The sequence below is a fragment of the Phalacrocorax aristotelis genome, chromosome 17 (assembly GCF_949628215.1).
Source record: "Phalacrocorax aristotelis chromosome 17, bGulAri2.1, whole genome shotgun sequence".
Taxonomy (NCBI): Eukaryota; Metazoa; Chordata; class Aves; order Suliformes; family Phalacrocoracidae; genus Phalacrocorax; species Phalacrocorax aristotelis.
Genome location: NC_134292.1, coordinates 5,546,794 through 5,566,682, shown reverse-complemented (window position 1 = coordinate 5,566,682; position 19,889 = coordinate 5,546,794).

Sequence of the window (19,889 nt, the reverse complement as noted above, 5' to 3'; positions counted from 1 at the left end):
ATTGCAATAACAAAAACTGCCTGTTGAACAGAAATATCCCAGTAAGCACGCAGTATATTGCATACGCAGCGTCTCTCCACCTGGTGTGCGTTACTCTCTTGCTCTGTGGTATTACTAATATCAAGAAATCTCATATGAAATTTTTTATTGCTTGTGTAATACCAGAGGGGGACAAAACCCAAATCCCTTCAAGGCTTCATTACAGGTGGATGCGAGTCCTCGGCAAAACCAAAATCACTATGTATTACAATAGTTGGACACATGTCTTAAATCATATTCACAATATGTTAAACAGGGGGTTGGCGTTTGTACTTATTGAACTTGCCTGACACCTCTCACTATAAAAACAATGCTGTCAGCTGATTATAATTTCGCCAAACTTTGGCAAAGCTTGCTGGCAGAGCAGGGTATAAGATGGTGAATGATACCCTGCCTTTCTGCCCCTTGCCTGCTGCTTACCTCTCATCACACATAGAGTATGCAGACAGGTGCAGAGCAAATGCCATGAGGCTATGTAGGAAATCAAAATCTCCAACTTGTCCAGCTGCAGTTTTCATTTAAAATTGGGCCTAAGATTAAAGGAAGGTTGGAGCGAAGGACTTAGAAAAAGGTTAAATAAGGTTAAACAACCCAAAGCCAAAACATTTTATTTCACTTTATTTGAATATCTTGGGTGGAAATTTTTTTAATCTTGCTTTAAAAAAGCAACAACAAGAAAAAGAACCCCAGAGCACTGCCTTCCTTTCTCTTGTTCTCTTTCTCCTTTCAGGTCCCCTTGCCTGTCTGACTCCCCCCTGCTTGTTTCTAGAGCGGCTTTATCAATCTCTGCCTCTTTTCTTTGAAGTCCTCATTGCCTCCTTGTTGAGCACACTTTGAACAATAGTTCTCTAATTGCTCTTCAGAGAAAACTTGTGAACAACCTGGAAGGGCCCTCTAGCTGTTTCAGGGGAAAGGGACCTTTTTTTCTGAAAAGGTTGTCTTTTAAAACTGAAGCTGAACTGTTTTTCTAATATTCAGACTGTGAGCTATTTGTGTCAGTGACAGCCTTTTTATTCTGCCTACATACAGCTCCTAGCACAACAGCGGTGGGGCCAGAGAAAAAGATGCCACATTTTCCTTCAGTTGACCTTGGGATGGTTAAATTAAGGCACTCTGGAGACTATCCTGGGCATACTATGTACTTCTTTTTCTTTGATCAGGACATCAAAGGACACAATGTCAAGGGGTGTCTAATATCTGATTGGGGCAATCAATCATTCACATACAGATTAAGAAGTGCCACTCTGTTGTTTGCTCACCTTTGCCTGACCTTGAAAATCTCCTACTAAGTGCTGAGAAAAAAAGGTCACATAGCGACTATCATTAGAGTTTCTTGGTTAGGTGACCAAACCGAAAGAGAAGGTTTTCTGATAGGAAAACTGAAACGAATAATCTTTAAAAATACTCTCCAATGGAAAAGCAGAGGAAAATTGCACCTCCATCAGTTAAAAACCCCTCAAGCCGAGTGATTTTGGAAAGCTTTATTTAATACCTGCATATTTAAGTTTAAATTTGATGAGGCTAGACTTAGGCTGGAAACCTTATTCCAAACAAATCCCCTTATAGCGTTTTAACATATTTATCCTAAGTATACATTAATCTGCAATAAATTCCCTGATCCCGATACGAATTGATGCCCCCATGACGCTCCAAAACAAGGCAAGTTTTGGCTCCAGAGGGCTGCAGAGAAACCTCCGCAGCTGGAGTATTTCTTCAAATTCCACTGGAGGTCAGTGCAGCATTACAGTTCCGCCTGGAACAAGATGTCCTTTTTACTCTGATCTAGTGCTACAGCTGAACACAAACCCCTGTAGAGCTGTTTTTAAACTAGATTTGTATAGTAATAAATATGGGCTTAAGAACTGTGTTTTGTGGTTATATTTGGAACATCCTAGCAGGGATGTGAGAATCTAAACTCATTTGGGTGTTATGTTTTTTTTCTTTTCTCTTTTTTTTTTTTTTTGTTGTTGTTGTGGCAGTTGTTTTTCAAGAGCTCAGGGTGTTTTTTCTTGCAAAGTAAAATTATTTGGAATACAAAAGGAACAGATTTTGTGACATGTTTTCATAGCTCCAGAGAAAAGCGTATCTTCTAGTTCCTAGTCCACTAGAGGAGCAGAGATAAGTGGGGTCCAGCACATGCCCCAGGCACGTGGGGGCTCTGGTCCACTCTATTTTTTATACTGATTTAAATGTAAACTCGATCAAGTAAATGTTTTCCTCTCTTTGCCTCCCTTATCTTTCTCCCCTTTCTGGCCGTAGGGCATCCACACACGGCACTCACTTCTCTTGACTGAGGCTTGCATGGAAAGGGGCTGATATACCTAAGTGACCTCCAGATTATATCCTTTGGGTTATTTCAGCTCAGTTTATGACGTATTGAGGTTATTCCTCCTCAATACAGGTGGTGAAACAATCCAAGAAGCTGCCAACAAAACCTGAGGTAAGTGGTTTAAAGTCAGTTCAGACAAGCTACCGGGGCTGCGGGTGAGCCCTTCGGGCTTGCTGCATGTTTAGCTTTCTGGGGAACAGGCTGCTCCTCTGGTCTGAGCACAGGCTGCCAGGCACCCTGTGGACCTCCTGTGACTGTATAGCACAAGAGACCCTCAAGCTTACAGCTCTGTTCTACTGGACATCAAAGACAGACCCTCAAAAATACAAGAGGAGAGAAGAACAAAGAAGGGAAATCTGGGACCCTGACACTACCACAAATGTTTTGTCTAAATATTTGAGGCATGTGGGATGCATTACAGGAATGAGGGTAGCAACACTTAGTGGACACCACCGCAGTAAAGAAAACCCTTAGCCAAAGACCATGGAGCCCCAACAATACAGCCCGTACCAACAGTGACTGGCATGGCCTAGTCCTGCCAGCAGATGTGCCAGCCCTGCTTCAGAGAAACCCAAACGGCACCATCCAGGTGATACGGGACCTGGCCTACCTGAGCTTGGTGTGGCAGCATTAGGCTTGGCTCAGGCACATCAGCGGTCTGCCCGGAGGCTGCCTGCCTGCTGGCTAGGCAAAGAGGAGGAGGAAGGCTGGTGGGTTCAGCACATGCTCTGCTCTCAGCTTCTGTCCAGGAGCAGCCTAGGCACAACTTAGGATGCTTCTGCCTTTGGGGTCTTTGGGCAGGTCCCCAGTCCAAAGTTGTTCTGTTTCTGTTCCACAAACTTTGTTCCTGCTCACTGAGTTATTTTTCAGCTATATTGGCCAGAGAGCTCATTAGGAGAAGGGGCTGCAAACATCAGTCTTCCCCCCCAGCCTCTGTAAAAAGGAATGCTTCAGATCTTTGGTTTGTATCCTCCCTCCCCTCTCTCAATAGGAGATGGAGGTGGAAGCTTGCTCTGGCTGAACTGGCCGTAAAGGACACTATGTCCAGGAGTTTTAGGTTTCAGTTTAATTCAGGGTGCATTTAGCTGAGTCAAAGCCACGTTGGCAGGTGCTACATTAGACAGTTTCAACCTCCTTTATACAAACACTGTCAGACCATGGACGATTTCTTGTGTTGGAGCAATCTCAAAGAATTGCTGACAGCTGTATCTACTGGTTCATTTAAAACCCAGGTGGAAAAAATGCCTGGGCAAAATATTGTTGTGAAGTGACTCTCATTTGCTCTTGCTCCATTACTGAAGCAACAAGTTCTACCACAAGCTGCCCCCCGTGTCCTTGACCCCTGACTTAATTGCCCTCTTAGTTCCACAGTAATACACTTCTGCTCCGCGACATCATACCGCTGTCCCCCTCCTGCTCCGAGCCGGCTCTGCTTGGGCCATTTTGCATATACAGACCCTCGTAGCCCCTCCAGCCTTCCTTCTGGAGGGCTGAGCAATGGCTTGGAAAGGCTTTCTTTCCTCCACTCTTGCTTGCGGTTTTGCAGCTCCCCTCCATCCCCGTCCTCCCAGCGGGTTGCAAACAAGCATACTGCCTCTTCACCCACGCTTCCCTGCCCAGCCGAGGAGGCTTGGCTCGCTCTCCTCTCTTTGCAGCTGGGTTTAGGGGTCTTTGGAGAGCCATCGTGTGGGTTCCCATCCCATTCTTTACCCCTTCATTCACCGTCTCCCTGGAACCATGTTATCTACCGGTGTCATATTCCCCCCAAATAAAGGAACATTTGGCGAGTGAAACAGATCATCTCTCCTAGTCTTACAGGTCTCTGCAACAGCTGATTAACATAACAGTATTTTCTGTTCGAAATCCTGTGATTCCCATGTCTTTCTCATGCTTTCATTCAGGAAAAAGCTCCTTATAGGCCAGAATTAGGAAAGCTGGAAGCTCTGGGTTTGTTTTCAGAATTAGCAATTCTCTTTCTCCTAAGTAATTTTGTACAATATATGTTTTATATTTCTCTCCCCCTTTCCATGGCTTATTTTATGCTAATAGTTCCCTAAGTATTATTAATTAGATTTTTTTTCAAGTAAAAGAAAGTTCTTGAAAGTTAATTAAAAGTTCCACGCAGTAATTGTGCAAAAGTAGCTTTTCCATTCTGAAAATTAAACCTTTATAATTAAAATACGATATTCATTTAAAGATTCAAACGGGGTGTTTATTACTCATTTATTATTATTTATTTTTTTTGCCACTTTGGAAGTGTAATTGCTCTAGCACAGGGAAATCAATCCAGTCCCAATACTGAGGTCCCCCTCCCTCCTGTCCCCTCTCTGAGAAATGGGACATCTCTATCACGCTGCTTGGGGAAATGATTGAATCCTGAGTGGAGGGACGGGGTCACGTGCTTGCACATATCTTGATCTCCTCCCCTAACAGCCTGTCACTTTTTTTTCCCCAAGATGTAAAAAATTTGTTGTCTTGTTATCTCAAGGATGGAATATAGATTTCAGAAGCTATCAGCATCTCATATTTGCCAGCAAGCGGCTACTTACCGTACACTCAAATAACACCGAGGTTGCAAACCAAAACAGATACTGGCTCAGCAGAGCCAAAGTTAAAGGAACATGAGGAGGAAGGTTTGGATGCTGGTGTAAATCCTGAGTGACTCCACTCACCGAAGTGCATGTGGGTCACCTCCGTGCCCCCAGTGCCCTGGACGGAAGGAGGAGAAGCCGCTGCGCTAAAGCGAGGCAGCGCCGACAGCTGAGGCTGTGCTCCCACAGGGTTTCCAGCACGGAAGTGCTCAAAGGGATGTGACGCAGCGGGGTCAAGATTTTCAGAGCCGACTCCTGTTTAGTTGTCGACCTTCAGACACCAAGGAAGGGACATGATTTTCCCTCCTTTGTGTTTCTTGGACAGCCAGCCTGCTCAAGGAAGCCCAGCTGGCTGTGTATGCTTAGCATATCTTTAGAGTTCCTCAAAAATCCAAGTGTAAAATCACATTGCAAAAATCCAAGAGGCCCAAGGTCAGCCAACCTCCACGAATTAACGGGGACTAATTGTCATCTCCCTCTTTTGGCTCTAGAAGTGGCCCAATCTCCGTGACAAAGTCACCCCTTCCCATACCAAGCAGGGTGTGAATGAGCGTGCATAGGACTTCCTTGTGTATCTCAGAGCTCAATGATAAGTAGATATAAATCATTATCATAAAGTTATTAATCATTGTGCTGAGCTAATGTCATCCATTTAGCTTAGAATGGCTTTTGCCTCTGTAAAATGCATAGCATGCCAATAGAACAAGACAGCACTGTAACAACCAGCATATAATTAATAATTACCAATAACAAATACATAATCAACAAAGAACTTCTCGTGATACATATAGGAAAGGCCAGTCCCCTCGTACACCTTCTTTGGCTGCAATATTATTACAAGCTATTTTTACTGAACAAGTATTTTGGGGGTACCAGAGACATAACAAGGAAGAAGCTTTGATTAAAAGCTAAGAGGAGTTACTAGGAATTACCTAAACATTGTAAAAGCTGGAAATATTTAGGTCAAATGCAAAAAGAATTGTGTGTGCTGTGAGCAAACACAATGAATTCCGGTAATACAAGCGTCACCAACAGAAATAATCACAAATAAACAAAATCCTTGTTGAATTAGCACAGAGGGAGATCTCATTTGTCCTTGGGCTGGATGATATGAAGGAACTTTTCTAATGATATTATTATTACAACGCACTAGAGCAGCACATTGAGTCCTTCATCAAGATAAGGGCCGTTACTGTGGCAGCTTTCTAGGACAGGATGTGCAAGTATTACAAGAGAGACCCAACTTAAAGAGCTTACAGTCAAAACAGACAAGGCTTGGAGGAGGGACTGTTATCTCGGCGCGGGGAAGCTCAAGGTTACAGTGGCACCGGCGTCTGATCTGGGAACTCAGGGTGCCTCACTGTGAGCACTAACTGCACCGTCCTCTTCCTCCTGGGGATGCGCGCAGCCATCCCAGCGTGGCGCGGGAGTCCCTGGTGTCAGCTGCAGGCTTAGTGAAATGCCGGTGGAACCTTTGCCGTAGAAAACTGCCCTCCTCCCATCTTGCCTCTGGAAGGTGGTGGTTGGAAATGAGCTGAAATAGTGCAAAATAAGGCAACTGCGAAGGCCTGTTAGAGCAGGCCTGCATTTTAGCCCAGATCAGGTCCTCTGGCTTAGTCACTGCAGTAGAAGCCCAGATACATAGACTGGGACTTATTATGGCCAACTTTAGCCCTTTTAGGGCTGTGTTTAGTCTAAGAGTTGTCTCCAGAAATACCTCCAGAGAGTAGCAACTCCCCCCAGAAATGGTCTGCAGAAGTACTTGAGAAGACTAGACACCAGTTTTTGAACATCACATTTAGGTCTGTTGAATCCGAGCCTTAAAATCCTTCCCTGCGTGATTTTGGAGAAGTCACTTAATAGCCTCAGACCTCAGTTTGTCTCACTGAGGCTGATATTTCTAACTTTTGAAAGAGAGAAGAATCATTCCTGAATATTAACCACTGTGTAGCAAGGACTATGATAAAGGCGATTACAGAATTAAACAACCAGTTGATAACCAAATGCAAAAAAAAAAACCCCCAAAATGGAGAAATTATTATTCCCCCGGCATTATCGGTGTGCTCTGCACTGGTACATTTTAAGGCAATCTCAGCTGAAAAGATAAAGACATAGCCATCCCTATAAACAAGGATATTTCATTCAGTAGATAGAAAGCTCTAAAGGGTTCCAGCTTTGCTGAAGCACTGAGACACTGAGCATTGAAAGAGGTGGGGAGAATTAATTAGACTTCTGATATTATGATATTATCCTGGTAAATAAAAGTAATAAGTGAAGCTCTGAAAAAGAAGACTTGATTCATATTCAAACATTTACAGAATAAACAGCTGCTGATTCTCCTATCTAGCCCAGTCCTTATCCTTTAAGGCTGCAATAAGTGACCTCTTAATCCCAGGCAAAAGACTGCATGAGCATCTGGAATTGAAAAAGAAAGCATATTTCCTTCACTATTCCAATTTCCACTCAATTTCAGTATAAAGTTGTTTGTGGGTTAGGGTTTTTTTTTTTGGTTCCTACAGCAGCGTGTGGTTGATGATGAGATTTTGTGCATCTGAACACTTCTGCAGCCTCTTTTTTTTTTTTTTTTCTCTAAATAAAGACATGCCTGACCTCCCTACATCAAGCAGGAGCACCGCAGTCCTTCAGCTTGGTTATATCTCCATTGTACCGGCCACGCTCTTAAAGCACTTATAGCAATAATTTCTTGGCATGATGGACAGACTCAGCAATAACCTGATCCTGCAATGCACTGAATAAACACTTTAGCATTTAGTACATGGACACTAATGTGCTGGGAAGTAATTGCTTAGAGGTTCTCAGCTTCAATATAATAATGCAGGGATTGCATTTATACAGCACGCAGCATAGGAAAAAAAATTGTTATTGGCCAAACTTCCTCTCTCCCATTTTGATTAGCGCAGTAGGAGAGAGATGAAGGTAAACACGAGGTGATCCTAGGTTACCAGATCCTTTCAGCACTGGGGGTTGTATTCGGATTTGGCTATGCTTAAGAAGTGGAGGAATTCTACTGACTGCAGCCCATTTACTCTGATTTTACACCGGTGTTCCTGAGAGAAGTGGCTGACCATTAATCTCCTCCTTCACAATAGTGATGCTGAAACGAGAGAAAGATTAAAAAGCCTATGCTAGCTTGGCAAAAAAAAAAAAAAGTGTCTTCTACAGTAAATACATAAACATGCAGGCAGCAATTCCCCGGGTGAGCTGAGCTTAAAAAAAGCTCAGTGGAGTTAGCAGAAGTAGAATGAACAGTGCAGAAGCACCAAAGTTTTGCATTTCCACTTATGCGAATAATTACTCTAGCCCTCATCAACATTTCTCTGCTTAAATAGCGTTTATAAATTAAAGACACCAAAACTTTAAATGGAAACTAATTTAGGTATCTTGTTTATTATTAAAAAACTTTTTCCCTGGATACTTTGGGCTAATAAATGATTATGAAAGAGTTTTGCGGCTTTCTATTTTATGCTTTCCTTCGCCTTTCCCCCTTTCTAAGCACGGCAAATGACTCCTTAATAGCATGCAGTGTGGTTACCTCTTGGATACAGAAATGCTGTTTGAAAACATTTTCTTTTTTAAATATTTGATTTTAGAGCTACCAAAAAAAAAAAAATTCAGAGGACCAAAATAAAATAAAAAGAACAGCTTTCCCGATGTATTATTAATACCAATAAATGGGAGCTGGCGGATTTAAAAGCCAAGATGTAATGCATTTTCCTGGAGCACTGAGCCTTTAAACAAGTTCCAGTTATTGAGATTGTGTAGTAAAAACTGGTAAAATGAAATATCTTTTCAGATAGGATAATAAAGACAGGCTATATTAACATACCCTTCCCAGGAAACACAAGCACAGAAGAAACATTAGCTGCTATTCTTTATAGACTTGGTTGTGGGAAGGTTGGCGAGTGACCTGCAGAGCTGCGATTTTAACTCCCTGTTGCAGTCTGGAAACGTCTTGATGAAAATACGTGGACGGGGAGAGCCATGGCTCTGCTCGGCTTGCAGCTGTCTCTGGGGAGGCATTTTCTCAACCGTGCACGGTGCCTCTGGCTGGAATATTTCCTCTCTGTCCGGAGAGCCGGCACGAAGCTTTGCATCACGTTGATGCTTTACAGCGACACCTTCGTGGGGCTTCAGCGTGTCAGAGTCAGTCACCCGCTGCACAGAAAGAGAAGGGGTGGGAATAGAGGGAACGGGATGCTGAGGGTATATCCAAGGGTATATCCAAGCCGAGGATCCTTGCTGCTTCATTCTTCACCGAGTGAGGACCATGCTCCTGTGTCTGGCCCCAAAGCCTGGCCTGGCACTGCGTTTCTCCAGGGAAACTGAGGCGAGAGGATCAGGGCATTGGGACATACCAAAGACACTGAATTAAACTCTTGTTAAGCCTTTGCTAGAGTGCAAAGCTGTCAGAAGAACTAACGCAACCAGCGAGTGCTGGGGAAGTTCTGTCAAGCCTGTACAGAGGCACGGCTGAAGGATGAAGACGGATGGTGTGGAGTGAGGGAAGAAGATGCCAGTGATGGGACGGGAAAGGGTCAGATGCCAGTGCTGGAGCGTAGCCCTTGACCGAGCTGTCGGTCAGAGCAGCATGGCTTGTTTTGCACGTAATATCGCTGCCGCCACACATTAAAATGCACGTTCTCTAACTGCCAGTGTCCCCCTGGTTTCTTGGCAATTTGTTGCTGTCAAGTTTATTAGTTCAAACATCACTTACGACATCTTATGTCTAAGAACATATTTTACTTCCTGCAACACGACTCCCCTCGCCCCCCCTCCAGTATCTACACAATTTTGTCTCCAGTAAAGACTGATACAGAAGTATTGGCGAGTTACTCTGTGCTTTCCATAATCTTCTTAATTGCTCCCCCTCCTTGCGGCCTGTGAGAAGCTCAGCAGGGATGGACTGCTCTTAATGCACTAAATTAATCTTCTGTTATGTACCTGTATGTCCAGCACTTTTTCTACACATTTCTAGGCAGCTTTTCCTGTTTTCATCACATCTTTCCTCTTGGCCTCACTAGGGAATCTAATGTAGATTTGTTGCTGCAGGAGAGGGCAACTAATCTCTTGTAGCTGAGGTGCCTGCCGGGTAATGCCGCGCTCCCTCCTTTGGCTGTAGGCAAACCTTAGCTCACCAGGAAAAGCCGGGCACCAAACCTAAGCAGCTCTAGTCTGGCGAGAAATACCCCACCCAACATCGCCGCGGCAGGCAGATGCCTGGCTCTTGCTGAAATGCAACTCCTTTAAGCACTTGTGAAAATCTCATCTGTGATTGCACAGGGAGCCTTCCCGCTGAGTCTGAGAAAATTATATCCATACTTTTGACTTTAAAGACATTTTTGGATAAGTTTCCTCTTTTTTTAAAATTTATTATTATTATTTTTAAGCTCCTTTTAAAAAGCAGAGTCCTGCTGCTAGTTTCTGCTCTAATTCTACCTCCACGGTGGGTGGACGCCGTGCCACCGCACCTGGTGGTGCTTAAGGAAGAGGGTCAGCTGCAGCCAGTCCTTCAGCTGCATCCAGGGTGCAGAGCGTGCTACGAGCAGCCTCCCTCTGCTTCCCAAGCTGTTCAGCTGCATGCTAAGAGCGCAACAGCAATGATATGTCTGTAACCGCTGGGGAAAGAGCATTTTAAAGGTAAAGAGATTTAAGGAAGGAAAAAAATGAGGAGAGATAAGGCTGAGACAGCGTCAAAGAGATGGAATATACATCTCAGAGAAAATCTAAAAGCAGATCATTACCCAAAAAATACTAGCTGTAAGCAACAGTTTGCAGTGCAGAAGGAATATTTATCCACCGATGTTTTGATAGCCTTTCTATTTCTATCTGTTTGCTTTCGCTGAGAGGTAATATTATTCAGAGGTTAGAAATGGGGCTCTGGAGGTGGTCGTGGGATGCTGGTGTCTAATCCTAATTCTGCCCGTGCGGTGTGATGCTAGCTGCTTCGTTAACCCCACCGCGCGCCAGGGCCGGGCGCTGCTGGGCTAGGACGTGTGCACCCCCAAAACAGAGAGAGTACTTGAGCCAAAGGGTTTGTATACACATGGGAATTAATTTGGATATTGAAAGACCAACTGTTTGGGGTCAGACTCAAAGTCCCTTTGAGTACCTCCTCTCTAACAGTGGGCGCATTGAATGGGATATTTACAGAGCACTCCCTCCCCTGCTGCAACACTCTTTGACCCAGAAAAAGGTATTTTGTGTTTAAAAGCAAGAGATAGCTGTGAATTTAAATTCTGTGGCACCTCTTCTTTTGCAGTTGGCATGCCTTATTCCTGTTTAGTTTAGCTCACTTTCAAGCAGATTAGACTAAACTGGTACACAGCACTCTTATTATAGAATAAGTGCTCACAGAGAGAGCTATTCAGGAATAATTATTCTGATTTAAACATTTCTGAATAATTCTATGCAAAGGCAAGTTCCTAACAGAGAGGCAGCGGGCTGATGTGGCATACAGATGGGGGAGCGCAAGGAGCCATTATACAATGTATGAGTATTCGTGCTGGAGTCCCTGTTCTAAATGTTAACACATCCAGTCAGGAGCAGAAACACACCAGGTGATCAATATGCCCAATGAAAACGAAGACTGTCGTGGTGAATTCTGACCATTAAATACGCCCAGCTAACTCCTCCTGAGCGAGACACATAGCAGAGCTTACTCCCCCAAATAATTTAGCAAATAGGTTTGAATAATGAACGCAATCCAGAAAAATCACCATCTGCTTACGGACAATTTGCAAACAGAAAAAAGCAGAAGCATTCTTTTAATAAACGGCTGTTATGAATTATTCACACAGCTCTAATTAACACTAGGATTCCTAATTTCTCCAGGCAGCCCTAGTGCAACGATACTTTATGATTCCTCTGCATTTTCCATCCGAGACCCTCTGAGCACTTTCCAGACATTCAGGGGGTAAACCCTCCTTTGAAGGAGACTGAATTCATTTGGCAGGGGATGGAATGGAGACACATCCAATAATGTGCTTTTCTGCAACTTTCACTCATTTATACCAATGTGCATGTCAGCTTCTGCCCTTTCCATTTGCAATTGTTTTGAGCCCTGTTTTACACTGATGCAAAAAACTCTGCAGGTGAGTGAAAGTGGCGATTTAGAGCATGCTCGAGTGTCACGGGGATACAAGATTTGTCCTTTGTATCTCACTGGGCAGTGGATTGCTTTAGCTTTAACTGCAGAATGATCACTGTAATGTCTAAGATCTGAATTTTCAAAGGTATTTTGGTACTGGAGAACACAAAATAGGTGCCTAAATTGCCATGGCAATGTAAGTCACTAATATAGTTGGAAATAAATTCAGGGGAAAATAGAATTTTTCCAATTTTTATGGATACAAACCAAGTGTATCTACCTACGTCCTTTTTACCCTCACTTTATAACAAACGTGGAAGTCTTGATTTGTGACAAGTTGTCTCTTCTCACAAATCTTTTACTAAAACAACAGTACCTTTGTAGCGACACTATTCCCAACAAGGGAAGCTGCACATTTGAGGTCTGGAATTACGCGGTATAATGAGTTATGAGTCAGCATTACCCGCTTATTATGGTAAGGGGAAGGCTCCTCTACTGCTGTTTGAACAGAGCGATTTGCATCATAGCAAAAAGCTAATGTGTACAGAACACTGAGGTTAAAGTCAGCCTTAGTTCCAGCTTCATGGAATTTAAATGTTAGGGGTTTTCATTACAGACAAGTTGGGCTAAAAATGAATCCTCATTAACAGAACGCTGTGATACACAGTTACATCTTCCTTGTTGGCCAGAACGTACTGTCTCTGAATTTAGCTTAACAATTTCATATGGCATTTTCCTGCTCACTCCTCCTCCTTCACAGTTCAAGAATAGGAATAGCTCTTACGGCTGAAGGACAGAAGTTGTTTTTCATGAAAGTATCATAGTTTAGAAAAAACAACCCGATTCATCTACTCTCCCTATGAGTCGTTAAACACACTCAGCATGCAGCATCTCGGGTGCCTCGCAGGCGGCGTCCTCAGCTGTCTTCAGAGTCAGATTTGCTGCTTCCCTCGTCTCTCAGGCTCCTGCCACCCCAGCACTTCCATGTTGCCTTCTCATTTCCAAATCAAACACATCTCTATTGACCTCTGACTTTCCTGAGTAAATCCTGAGGTTTCCTCAAGGAAATAAAAAACCAAAGCCTTGCCATACTTCAAGAAATATTTGCAGCTGGTAAAAATGAAGGCGCAATCTTGGTTTTGTAGCTCAAGGAGAGAGGGTTAGAAAACTTTATACCCTGGGTGGGTACCAAGCCACAGTGTATCCGAGGTAACAGCCTGGGGTCTAGCTACGAGTGCTACAGCCTGATAATACAGGGCTCCCTGACAGGGAAGTGGAGATGAGAAGTTCTCTAAGATAGGAGGGAGCCTGAAGGTTATGATTTATAACTATCAAAGACCTATCCAAGTAACAGTTTATTTGGAAACAGTATTTTTTACCTCTTGGCAAATCTGGGACTCCATCCTTGCTGGGAACCTTGAGCACAGTTGTGATGTGAGCTAAATAAATGGTACTAATTAAGTAACAAAAACCTCCCCAGAAGAGACAGCATTTAAAAAACAAAACAGTTCAGGCATAAGACTTCTCCCCTGGGCTACCGAGGCAGACGTCACCGGGCGATTGCATTCCAGCCTTACCTGGAAACTGTAACTATATAGAGAAACTCTCCTTCCCTCTAGACTTAAAAAAAGTAAGAGGGCAGAATGTAGCTGTCAAGGATGGTAACTATTTCATATTGTCATCATATTCATGGATATTTGGTACCATGTATGAAGTGAGGGCAAGGGACTGGCTCCGTGGCTGCTACTGCTCTTGCATCTTGCTGAGATTTTGAGCAGGTGAAGGTAAAGAGCCTCCAATTCCTCATCTGTAAAACTGTTTAATGCACACAGCGATCACCACATGGGAGGCAGAGAGTGACTTCAACATCATAATTTTAGAACCCATCAGCATTTCTAGCTGGGTGAGCCTTTATAGCCTGGGCCATAGGACTCAGCTCAGTGCACACATGCAGATGCCTTTTTATAGCACCGGAGTCACTCTCACTGCCTTCCCATTCTGCTGGGATCTTCCAGTACCCTGACGCCGGGAGAAGCTGCTGTCTGTGCACCGTGCTGCCTCACTCGGTACCTCTGCAAGGATGTTCCAGCTGACAGAAGCTGGGGCTGTGAAGCGCTGTCTCCCGCCCCATCCTCAGGACGGGCACCTGGAATGATTGAGATGAGTGGCCTGGCCAAGACATTGCCCGGTGAGGGAGGACTCCTCCGGGGCAGTGCTCCTCTAACTCCTGCATTCAGCTCCAAACATGACCTGATGTCCCCTCGGCTCAGGTGCTGCTCAGTGTGATGCAGTGGCGTGGTCCCCGTGTTGCCACATCCTTGTGTCTGTCGCCGTGATCTGACTTGCAGGTGAAGGGGAAGAAATCTCCCCTGGCTTCCTCTCCCCAGCCCCTCTGCTCTGTGTACAGCGAGCCAGTCCTGGTGGCACTTGAGTTGCCTGGCTGAGTCCTCTATGAGTCTCTCCTCCTCACTGAACTGCCGTGGTAAATCAGGATTAAACTACAGCCTGTGCTGCACCATAAAACCTTTAGCTCTTTAACACCAGTTGAGAGGCAATACCACTCAGCCTCATCAGGAATGGTTTCCTTTTACAAATGTTCACTGACCGTAACCGTCCCCGTCGCCTCTCTTCCCCACCCTCACTTGCTGCATCCAGCCAGCATTGTACTCTGAGGACAAGTGATGCTGGAAGGAAGTGTTGGGTTGTTTGTGTTTTTTTTTTAAAAAAAAAAAGATCGGCAACAGTCCATAAATCTAGTTCTCCTGCCTGATCATTGCTTCCCTCCATCTCCCTCCGGCATTGTCGGAAAGTGGCTCTTGGAACAACCTCTTAAAAATGTATCGGCAAGAAGAAGGGAAATTGTTCTCGGTGACAACAATGCTGTACACATATTTGTATATTTATTCTGAAGATCAAATTGATAACAACAGGTCCCTTCATGCCTGCTGATTTATCTGCTGAACAGGTATCTATGCCGTATGCACCGCATGGCTATAACTGTCACGGCTGATATAGGGATAAGATGAATAACCTCTACAGATTTCAGGTACAAGTAGGAAAATGTAATCATAACTCACTTTAGAAGCAAGTGATACATATTTATACTTTGCCTATCACAGGCTAGCAAGCCTTTCCCTTTTATTTTGCATTCATGGACCTGTGATGCACATCAATCTTTTTTTCAGTTTGTTAATATTGTTGTCACTCAACTGAAATTTATTGTCACATGACTTATGATTGGGAGACAGTTTCATCTGAGGAACATTCTCTTAATTTACCGCATTCAAATTTCCTCTCCTGGCTTGACTCTGCATCGCAAAGACTGATACTTTGCTTGGTTCAAACCTATTCTGCTTTTCCTCCCAAACTAAAAGCAGTAAATGTCATAACTATTTATAAACTGAACAAGAACAGAAGTCAAAGTAGTGAAATAAAATGGATATAAACTCTTAATCAGCCCCACAGGATTTAACGGCTGGGCTCAAATGCCCTTGGCTAATTTCTCTTGGGAGACGTGGCCTTGACGGACCCTCTTTGGATCGTGATTGTCTTCCCCATGGTGAACAGCAGAGACAACCAAGCGCAGCAGCCTTGTGCAAAGGCAGTCAGAAAAGCAGCTTTGTTTACTTTGGGCATTTTTTTAGGGCTTTAAAGGCCTCCTGCACTTCTAGGCTCGCCACACTTCCTCTGGATTTCATGCCATGAGCAAAAAAAGGAGCAGTGCTGCCTTCTCGAGGGCTGTGCATGGGACACAGCTCTGTCTCCACAGGTGAGCTGGCTGGTTTGGGCTCTCTACAGCTATGTGCATTTGGGGATGAGGGTTACCCCGAGCAGGGCCAGCTCTGCTGGGCAGGGCGAGGCCATTTCTCCTGTGCCACCCCCAGCTCGTGCCAGAGGAAGGGTAGACCTGGCCACTGCAGAAAAGTCTCCACTGTCAAACTTCACTAAAGGAAGAATTTAACTTTTCTTTCTTTCACTCTTTTTTTAGAGATCATAAATATTTATGAAGAGCCTGTCACTCATTTTTAGGGTTTCTGACTGAGTGTGTCACAAGAAAAGGGCTTTTATGAGGATTTATAGTAAATTGCAGTAAATTGTATTCCTGTCAGGGAGCAGAGAGGAGTTACATGATGTCAGAGGAAAGCAAGCAATCTCCACGGTACGGCAACGACGCTATAGGGTGACTCTGTCCCTGCCCCAGGGGTCATCATGAAGCCTGTGCACTTCTCAAGTGCCATGGCAGTACTTCAGTGAGGCACGGTCAGGAGAAAATCCCGCTTCTTGGGCAGAAATCACAGCAAACCATCCTAATCTAGCAGGTCAATTGCTTTACATGATTTCTCCATGGCACGATACTACCTCTACACAACACTGCAATGCACACCAATGCCAGATATTATATCCAACTCTAACCCTCCTTTAGCTGCATCCCAACAGGAAAACTGTCCTGAATCCTCACACCAGCAGGATTTTGGGACTTTAAGGGATGTAAAAGTGGGCCTGAGACATCAGTGCAACAGCAAGCATTAAAAAGCCACTTGTCTTGCAGTAAAACAAATCAAGACAAAGCCAGAGCAAGTTACAAGAGGACATTATTGCAACTGTTTGTGGTAAAGAGCGAGCAGGAGGCAGAGGCTGCTATAACCCTACGCTGCGTCAAACCACGCTGTGACACCCTCATCACACAAAAACCCTTAGTCCTCAAAAAATCAAGGTTTTAACAATAATTTAACAATAATTTAACAATAATTTAACAAGTACAGTCCTTGCACCAAATCTGTTCTCCCATCGCATTGTCACTTCCACAAAACAAAAGCAGGATAGCAACATAATTTGCCCCTGGTATTGTAACCAAAGACCATCTCCCACAAGCTACACCCCAGTTGTACAAAAGTATAAACTTACTCTTTCTCCGTGCCTCTCAATGCCTCAATCCGAGCAACTTTAAAACAAATGAAAAAGCAAAGTACAACATTTTTTCAACCTGCCACAGTTTCATCTGATTTTGCTGCTCATCATTAGGACTACAAAAGATTAAGGGAAAAACTGATGGCACCCCACACTGAAGCAAATCCTCCATGGATCACAGCACATTAACCTGAAAGCGCTTGATTGCATTATCCTACCAGCTCCAGAGCCATGCTATTATTCTTTGGCTGATTCCATCACTTTATATTTTGCTCATTAAAGTGGGGGAAGAATGTCAAGATCACATTTTGCCCAACAAGAACGAAGTGTGAAGATGGGAAGTGCTTTTGCATTAATTGAATCAAGGATGACAGTGCGAACAGCTTTGAGCCCCATAAATCTAGACAGGTTCTTGTCAGATGAAGTATCAATGCTCTTTATCAAACTTTGTCCATAGATTTATAGAGTGCTCAGACCACAGATCTGTAGCTCCTCAATGTAATCACTTCGACATTTTCTAGCTATGCTACCAACCTCCATGTGAAATAATGGAATTTATTGACAGAGAAGCAGGCACTGCAGTTTTGCTGTTGTTTAGAAAAATTGCCCATCAATGAGGTGCCAGTGGAGAAAGGCAAAAGATATTACAGTAAGATGACTATCTCCTGACTCCTGCTGAATTGGTAGATGAGCCATTAGCTTCCATGGAGGGAAAGGAGCAGCTACTCTTCCAGAGAACAGCTCTGGTTTTTACTTACAAATTGTACTGCTCCAAGACAAAAAAAACATAAATAAAATCAAACCCCACAACCTAGACTTGTTCCAGCCTGCTGAGTTACTTCAGTCACAGGTTGCAAGTCAGAAGTCTGGGTTTTGTCAGCATTATTTTGGTTAAGCTATCACAATATTTAACCTCTTCAAAATGTAGTTCTGCCTTTGCACAATTCCTGTTCACACTTCACTGTCTATTAAAATGGGTAACTACCCTGATCGCATTAGGTATTATTCTTCCTCTCAACATTAGGGGATACAGAGCATGTGAGTTTGGGAAAGACTGTTGAAATAAGGCTGAATGTAATTTTTTTTTTTCCACTGCTATAAGTCCCCTGACTTCTTGTTTGGTTTCAGGAAGGAAACAAGAGAATCTTAATAGGAATTCTTGGCAAAGCAGGGTCTACATTTACTGCAGGGCGTGGGAATGCATGTTCATGTGGGCATCAATTTATAATTCACTGTATGTCTTGAAGCGTCCTTTTCAGAGACGGCTGCATGGTCTGGTACATGGTCTGATGCTTTGTGAGCAGGACTTCTGGGTCTTGCTGTGATAAAACGGACTGCAGTCCAGGACTTTAGATCACCTTGATTTAAAAATTAGTATGACCTCCCTCTGAATTGACTGTCCTCTAAGTGTGCTCAAATTATCTTAAAATCTTTCCTTAAAGAAATTCGATTTTCCACCTGCCAACACCTGAAAATATTTTATGATTGAATGATGGTTAGAGCCTAAGCCAGACGATGAGACCCCCCCCCGAACACACCTATGCTTCTGTTGAAAAGTCCTAATCATGTCATCAGCAGATAATGATGCAACTTTTCTCCCACTGGGTTCTATTAATCCTGCTTCCCCCAGCACACTTTGGTGCCTATTACTGCTCCAACTGTTATTGCAAGGTGCTCAAACAGATCCATGGACTACAGGCTCTGCTGCTATATGAACACCTTGGGACTCCAGACAAGAATCTTGCTCCTTTATTTCTGAAAATACAGAGCTGATGCTCGGGAACTGGAAGGCATACCTGGTAAGCAGACGCTTCGTGCCCCTCATTCTCCCTTGACACTGACTGCAAGACAGTCACTTGCTCATTAAATGCCACTTCATTCTGGCACCAAAACACTTTGTGGGAGACACAGAGGTGGGAATGAATGCATTCTCCTGTGCTACAGTAGCTCAGGCCCCAAATGAATTTGGGGCTCTGTCACTCTAGGCAAGATATACATGCTTAGAAATACTGCCTGGCCTCAAGCACACACGTTCAAGCAAATGGTGGAAAGGTGGAAGGCGAAGCAGAAATCCTGAAGAATGAAGTGACTTGCCTCAGGCTGCAGAGAAGGTCAGTGGCAGAGGCAGAGCCCAAGGAGCTTTCTAAATGCTATTCCTGCTAGCAGGGACCTTGACCTAAGAGATAATCAAGAGTGAAGCATAAGCAATCTCAAGCCTGTGTCTCTGGGCTAGGACAAATTCCTTATTTTGATGTGACATTTTAAATTGTGCAAAACTCCTGGCCGCCTCACCGTGCCTTGGTGACCCTTAGGGAACAAAGGGGGATACGCAGTAAAGGGCAGCCCAAGCAATGATACAGGCTGAGAAATAAGATACTAGAACAAAGCATCATGGTTTCCTAGCATCAGCAAAAACCCAAATTCCAGCCCAGCCACACCCAAAAGATGTTCAGTTACAGACAATAAATAGCGATGAGGACCATTGCATAACACTGGCATGTAGCGGGACAGGTACAGAACACAGAGGGAACTGATTTCAGGCAGAAAGCTCCTGTTGGAGGAGAATGACTGGCTCGTAACGTACCCCTGCTACATGAACATTTCCCAGTTGCGAGGCCATTTGGAAGCACGCCCTTCAAATCTTGTCCTGGCACCGTAGGATGTTGTGCTTAAAAAGACATCGTGCAGCCAGGGATGGGAGTGCTGCTCAGCATCTCACAAAGAAAGCCTGTTGTCACAAGATTTCTAATCAAACTGAATAAACCCAAGGTTCAGAGCACTTACACAATCAAACTCCCTGTACGTAAGGGTAAGGCACACCCTACGTCCCACCTGCAGCTGATTCAGAGGTAGCGTCCTCCTGTGACCCTGCTGTGCTGGACTGCCATGCCCTAGTTCTGCCCTAAGAAGCTGG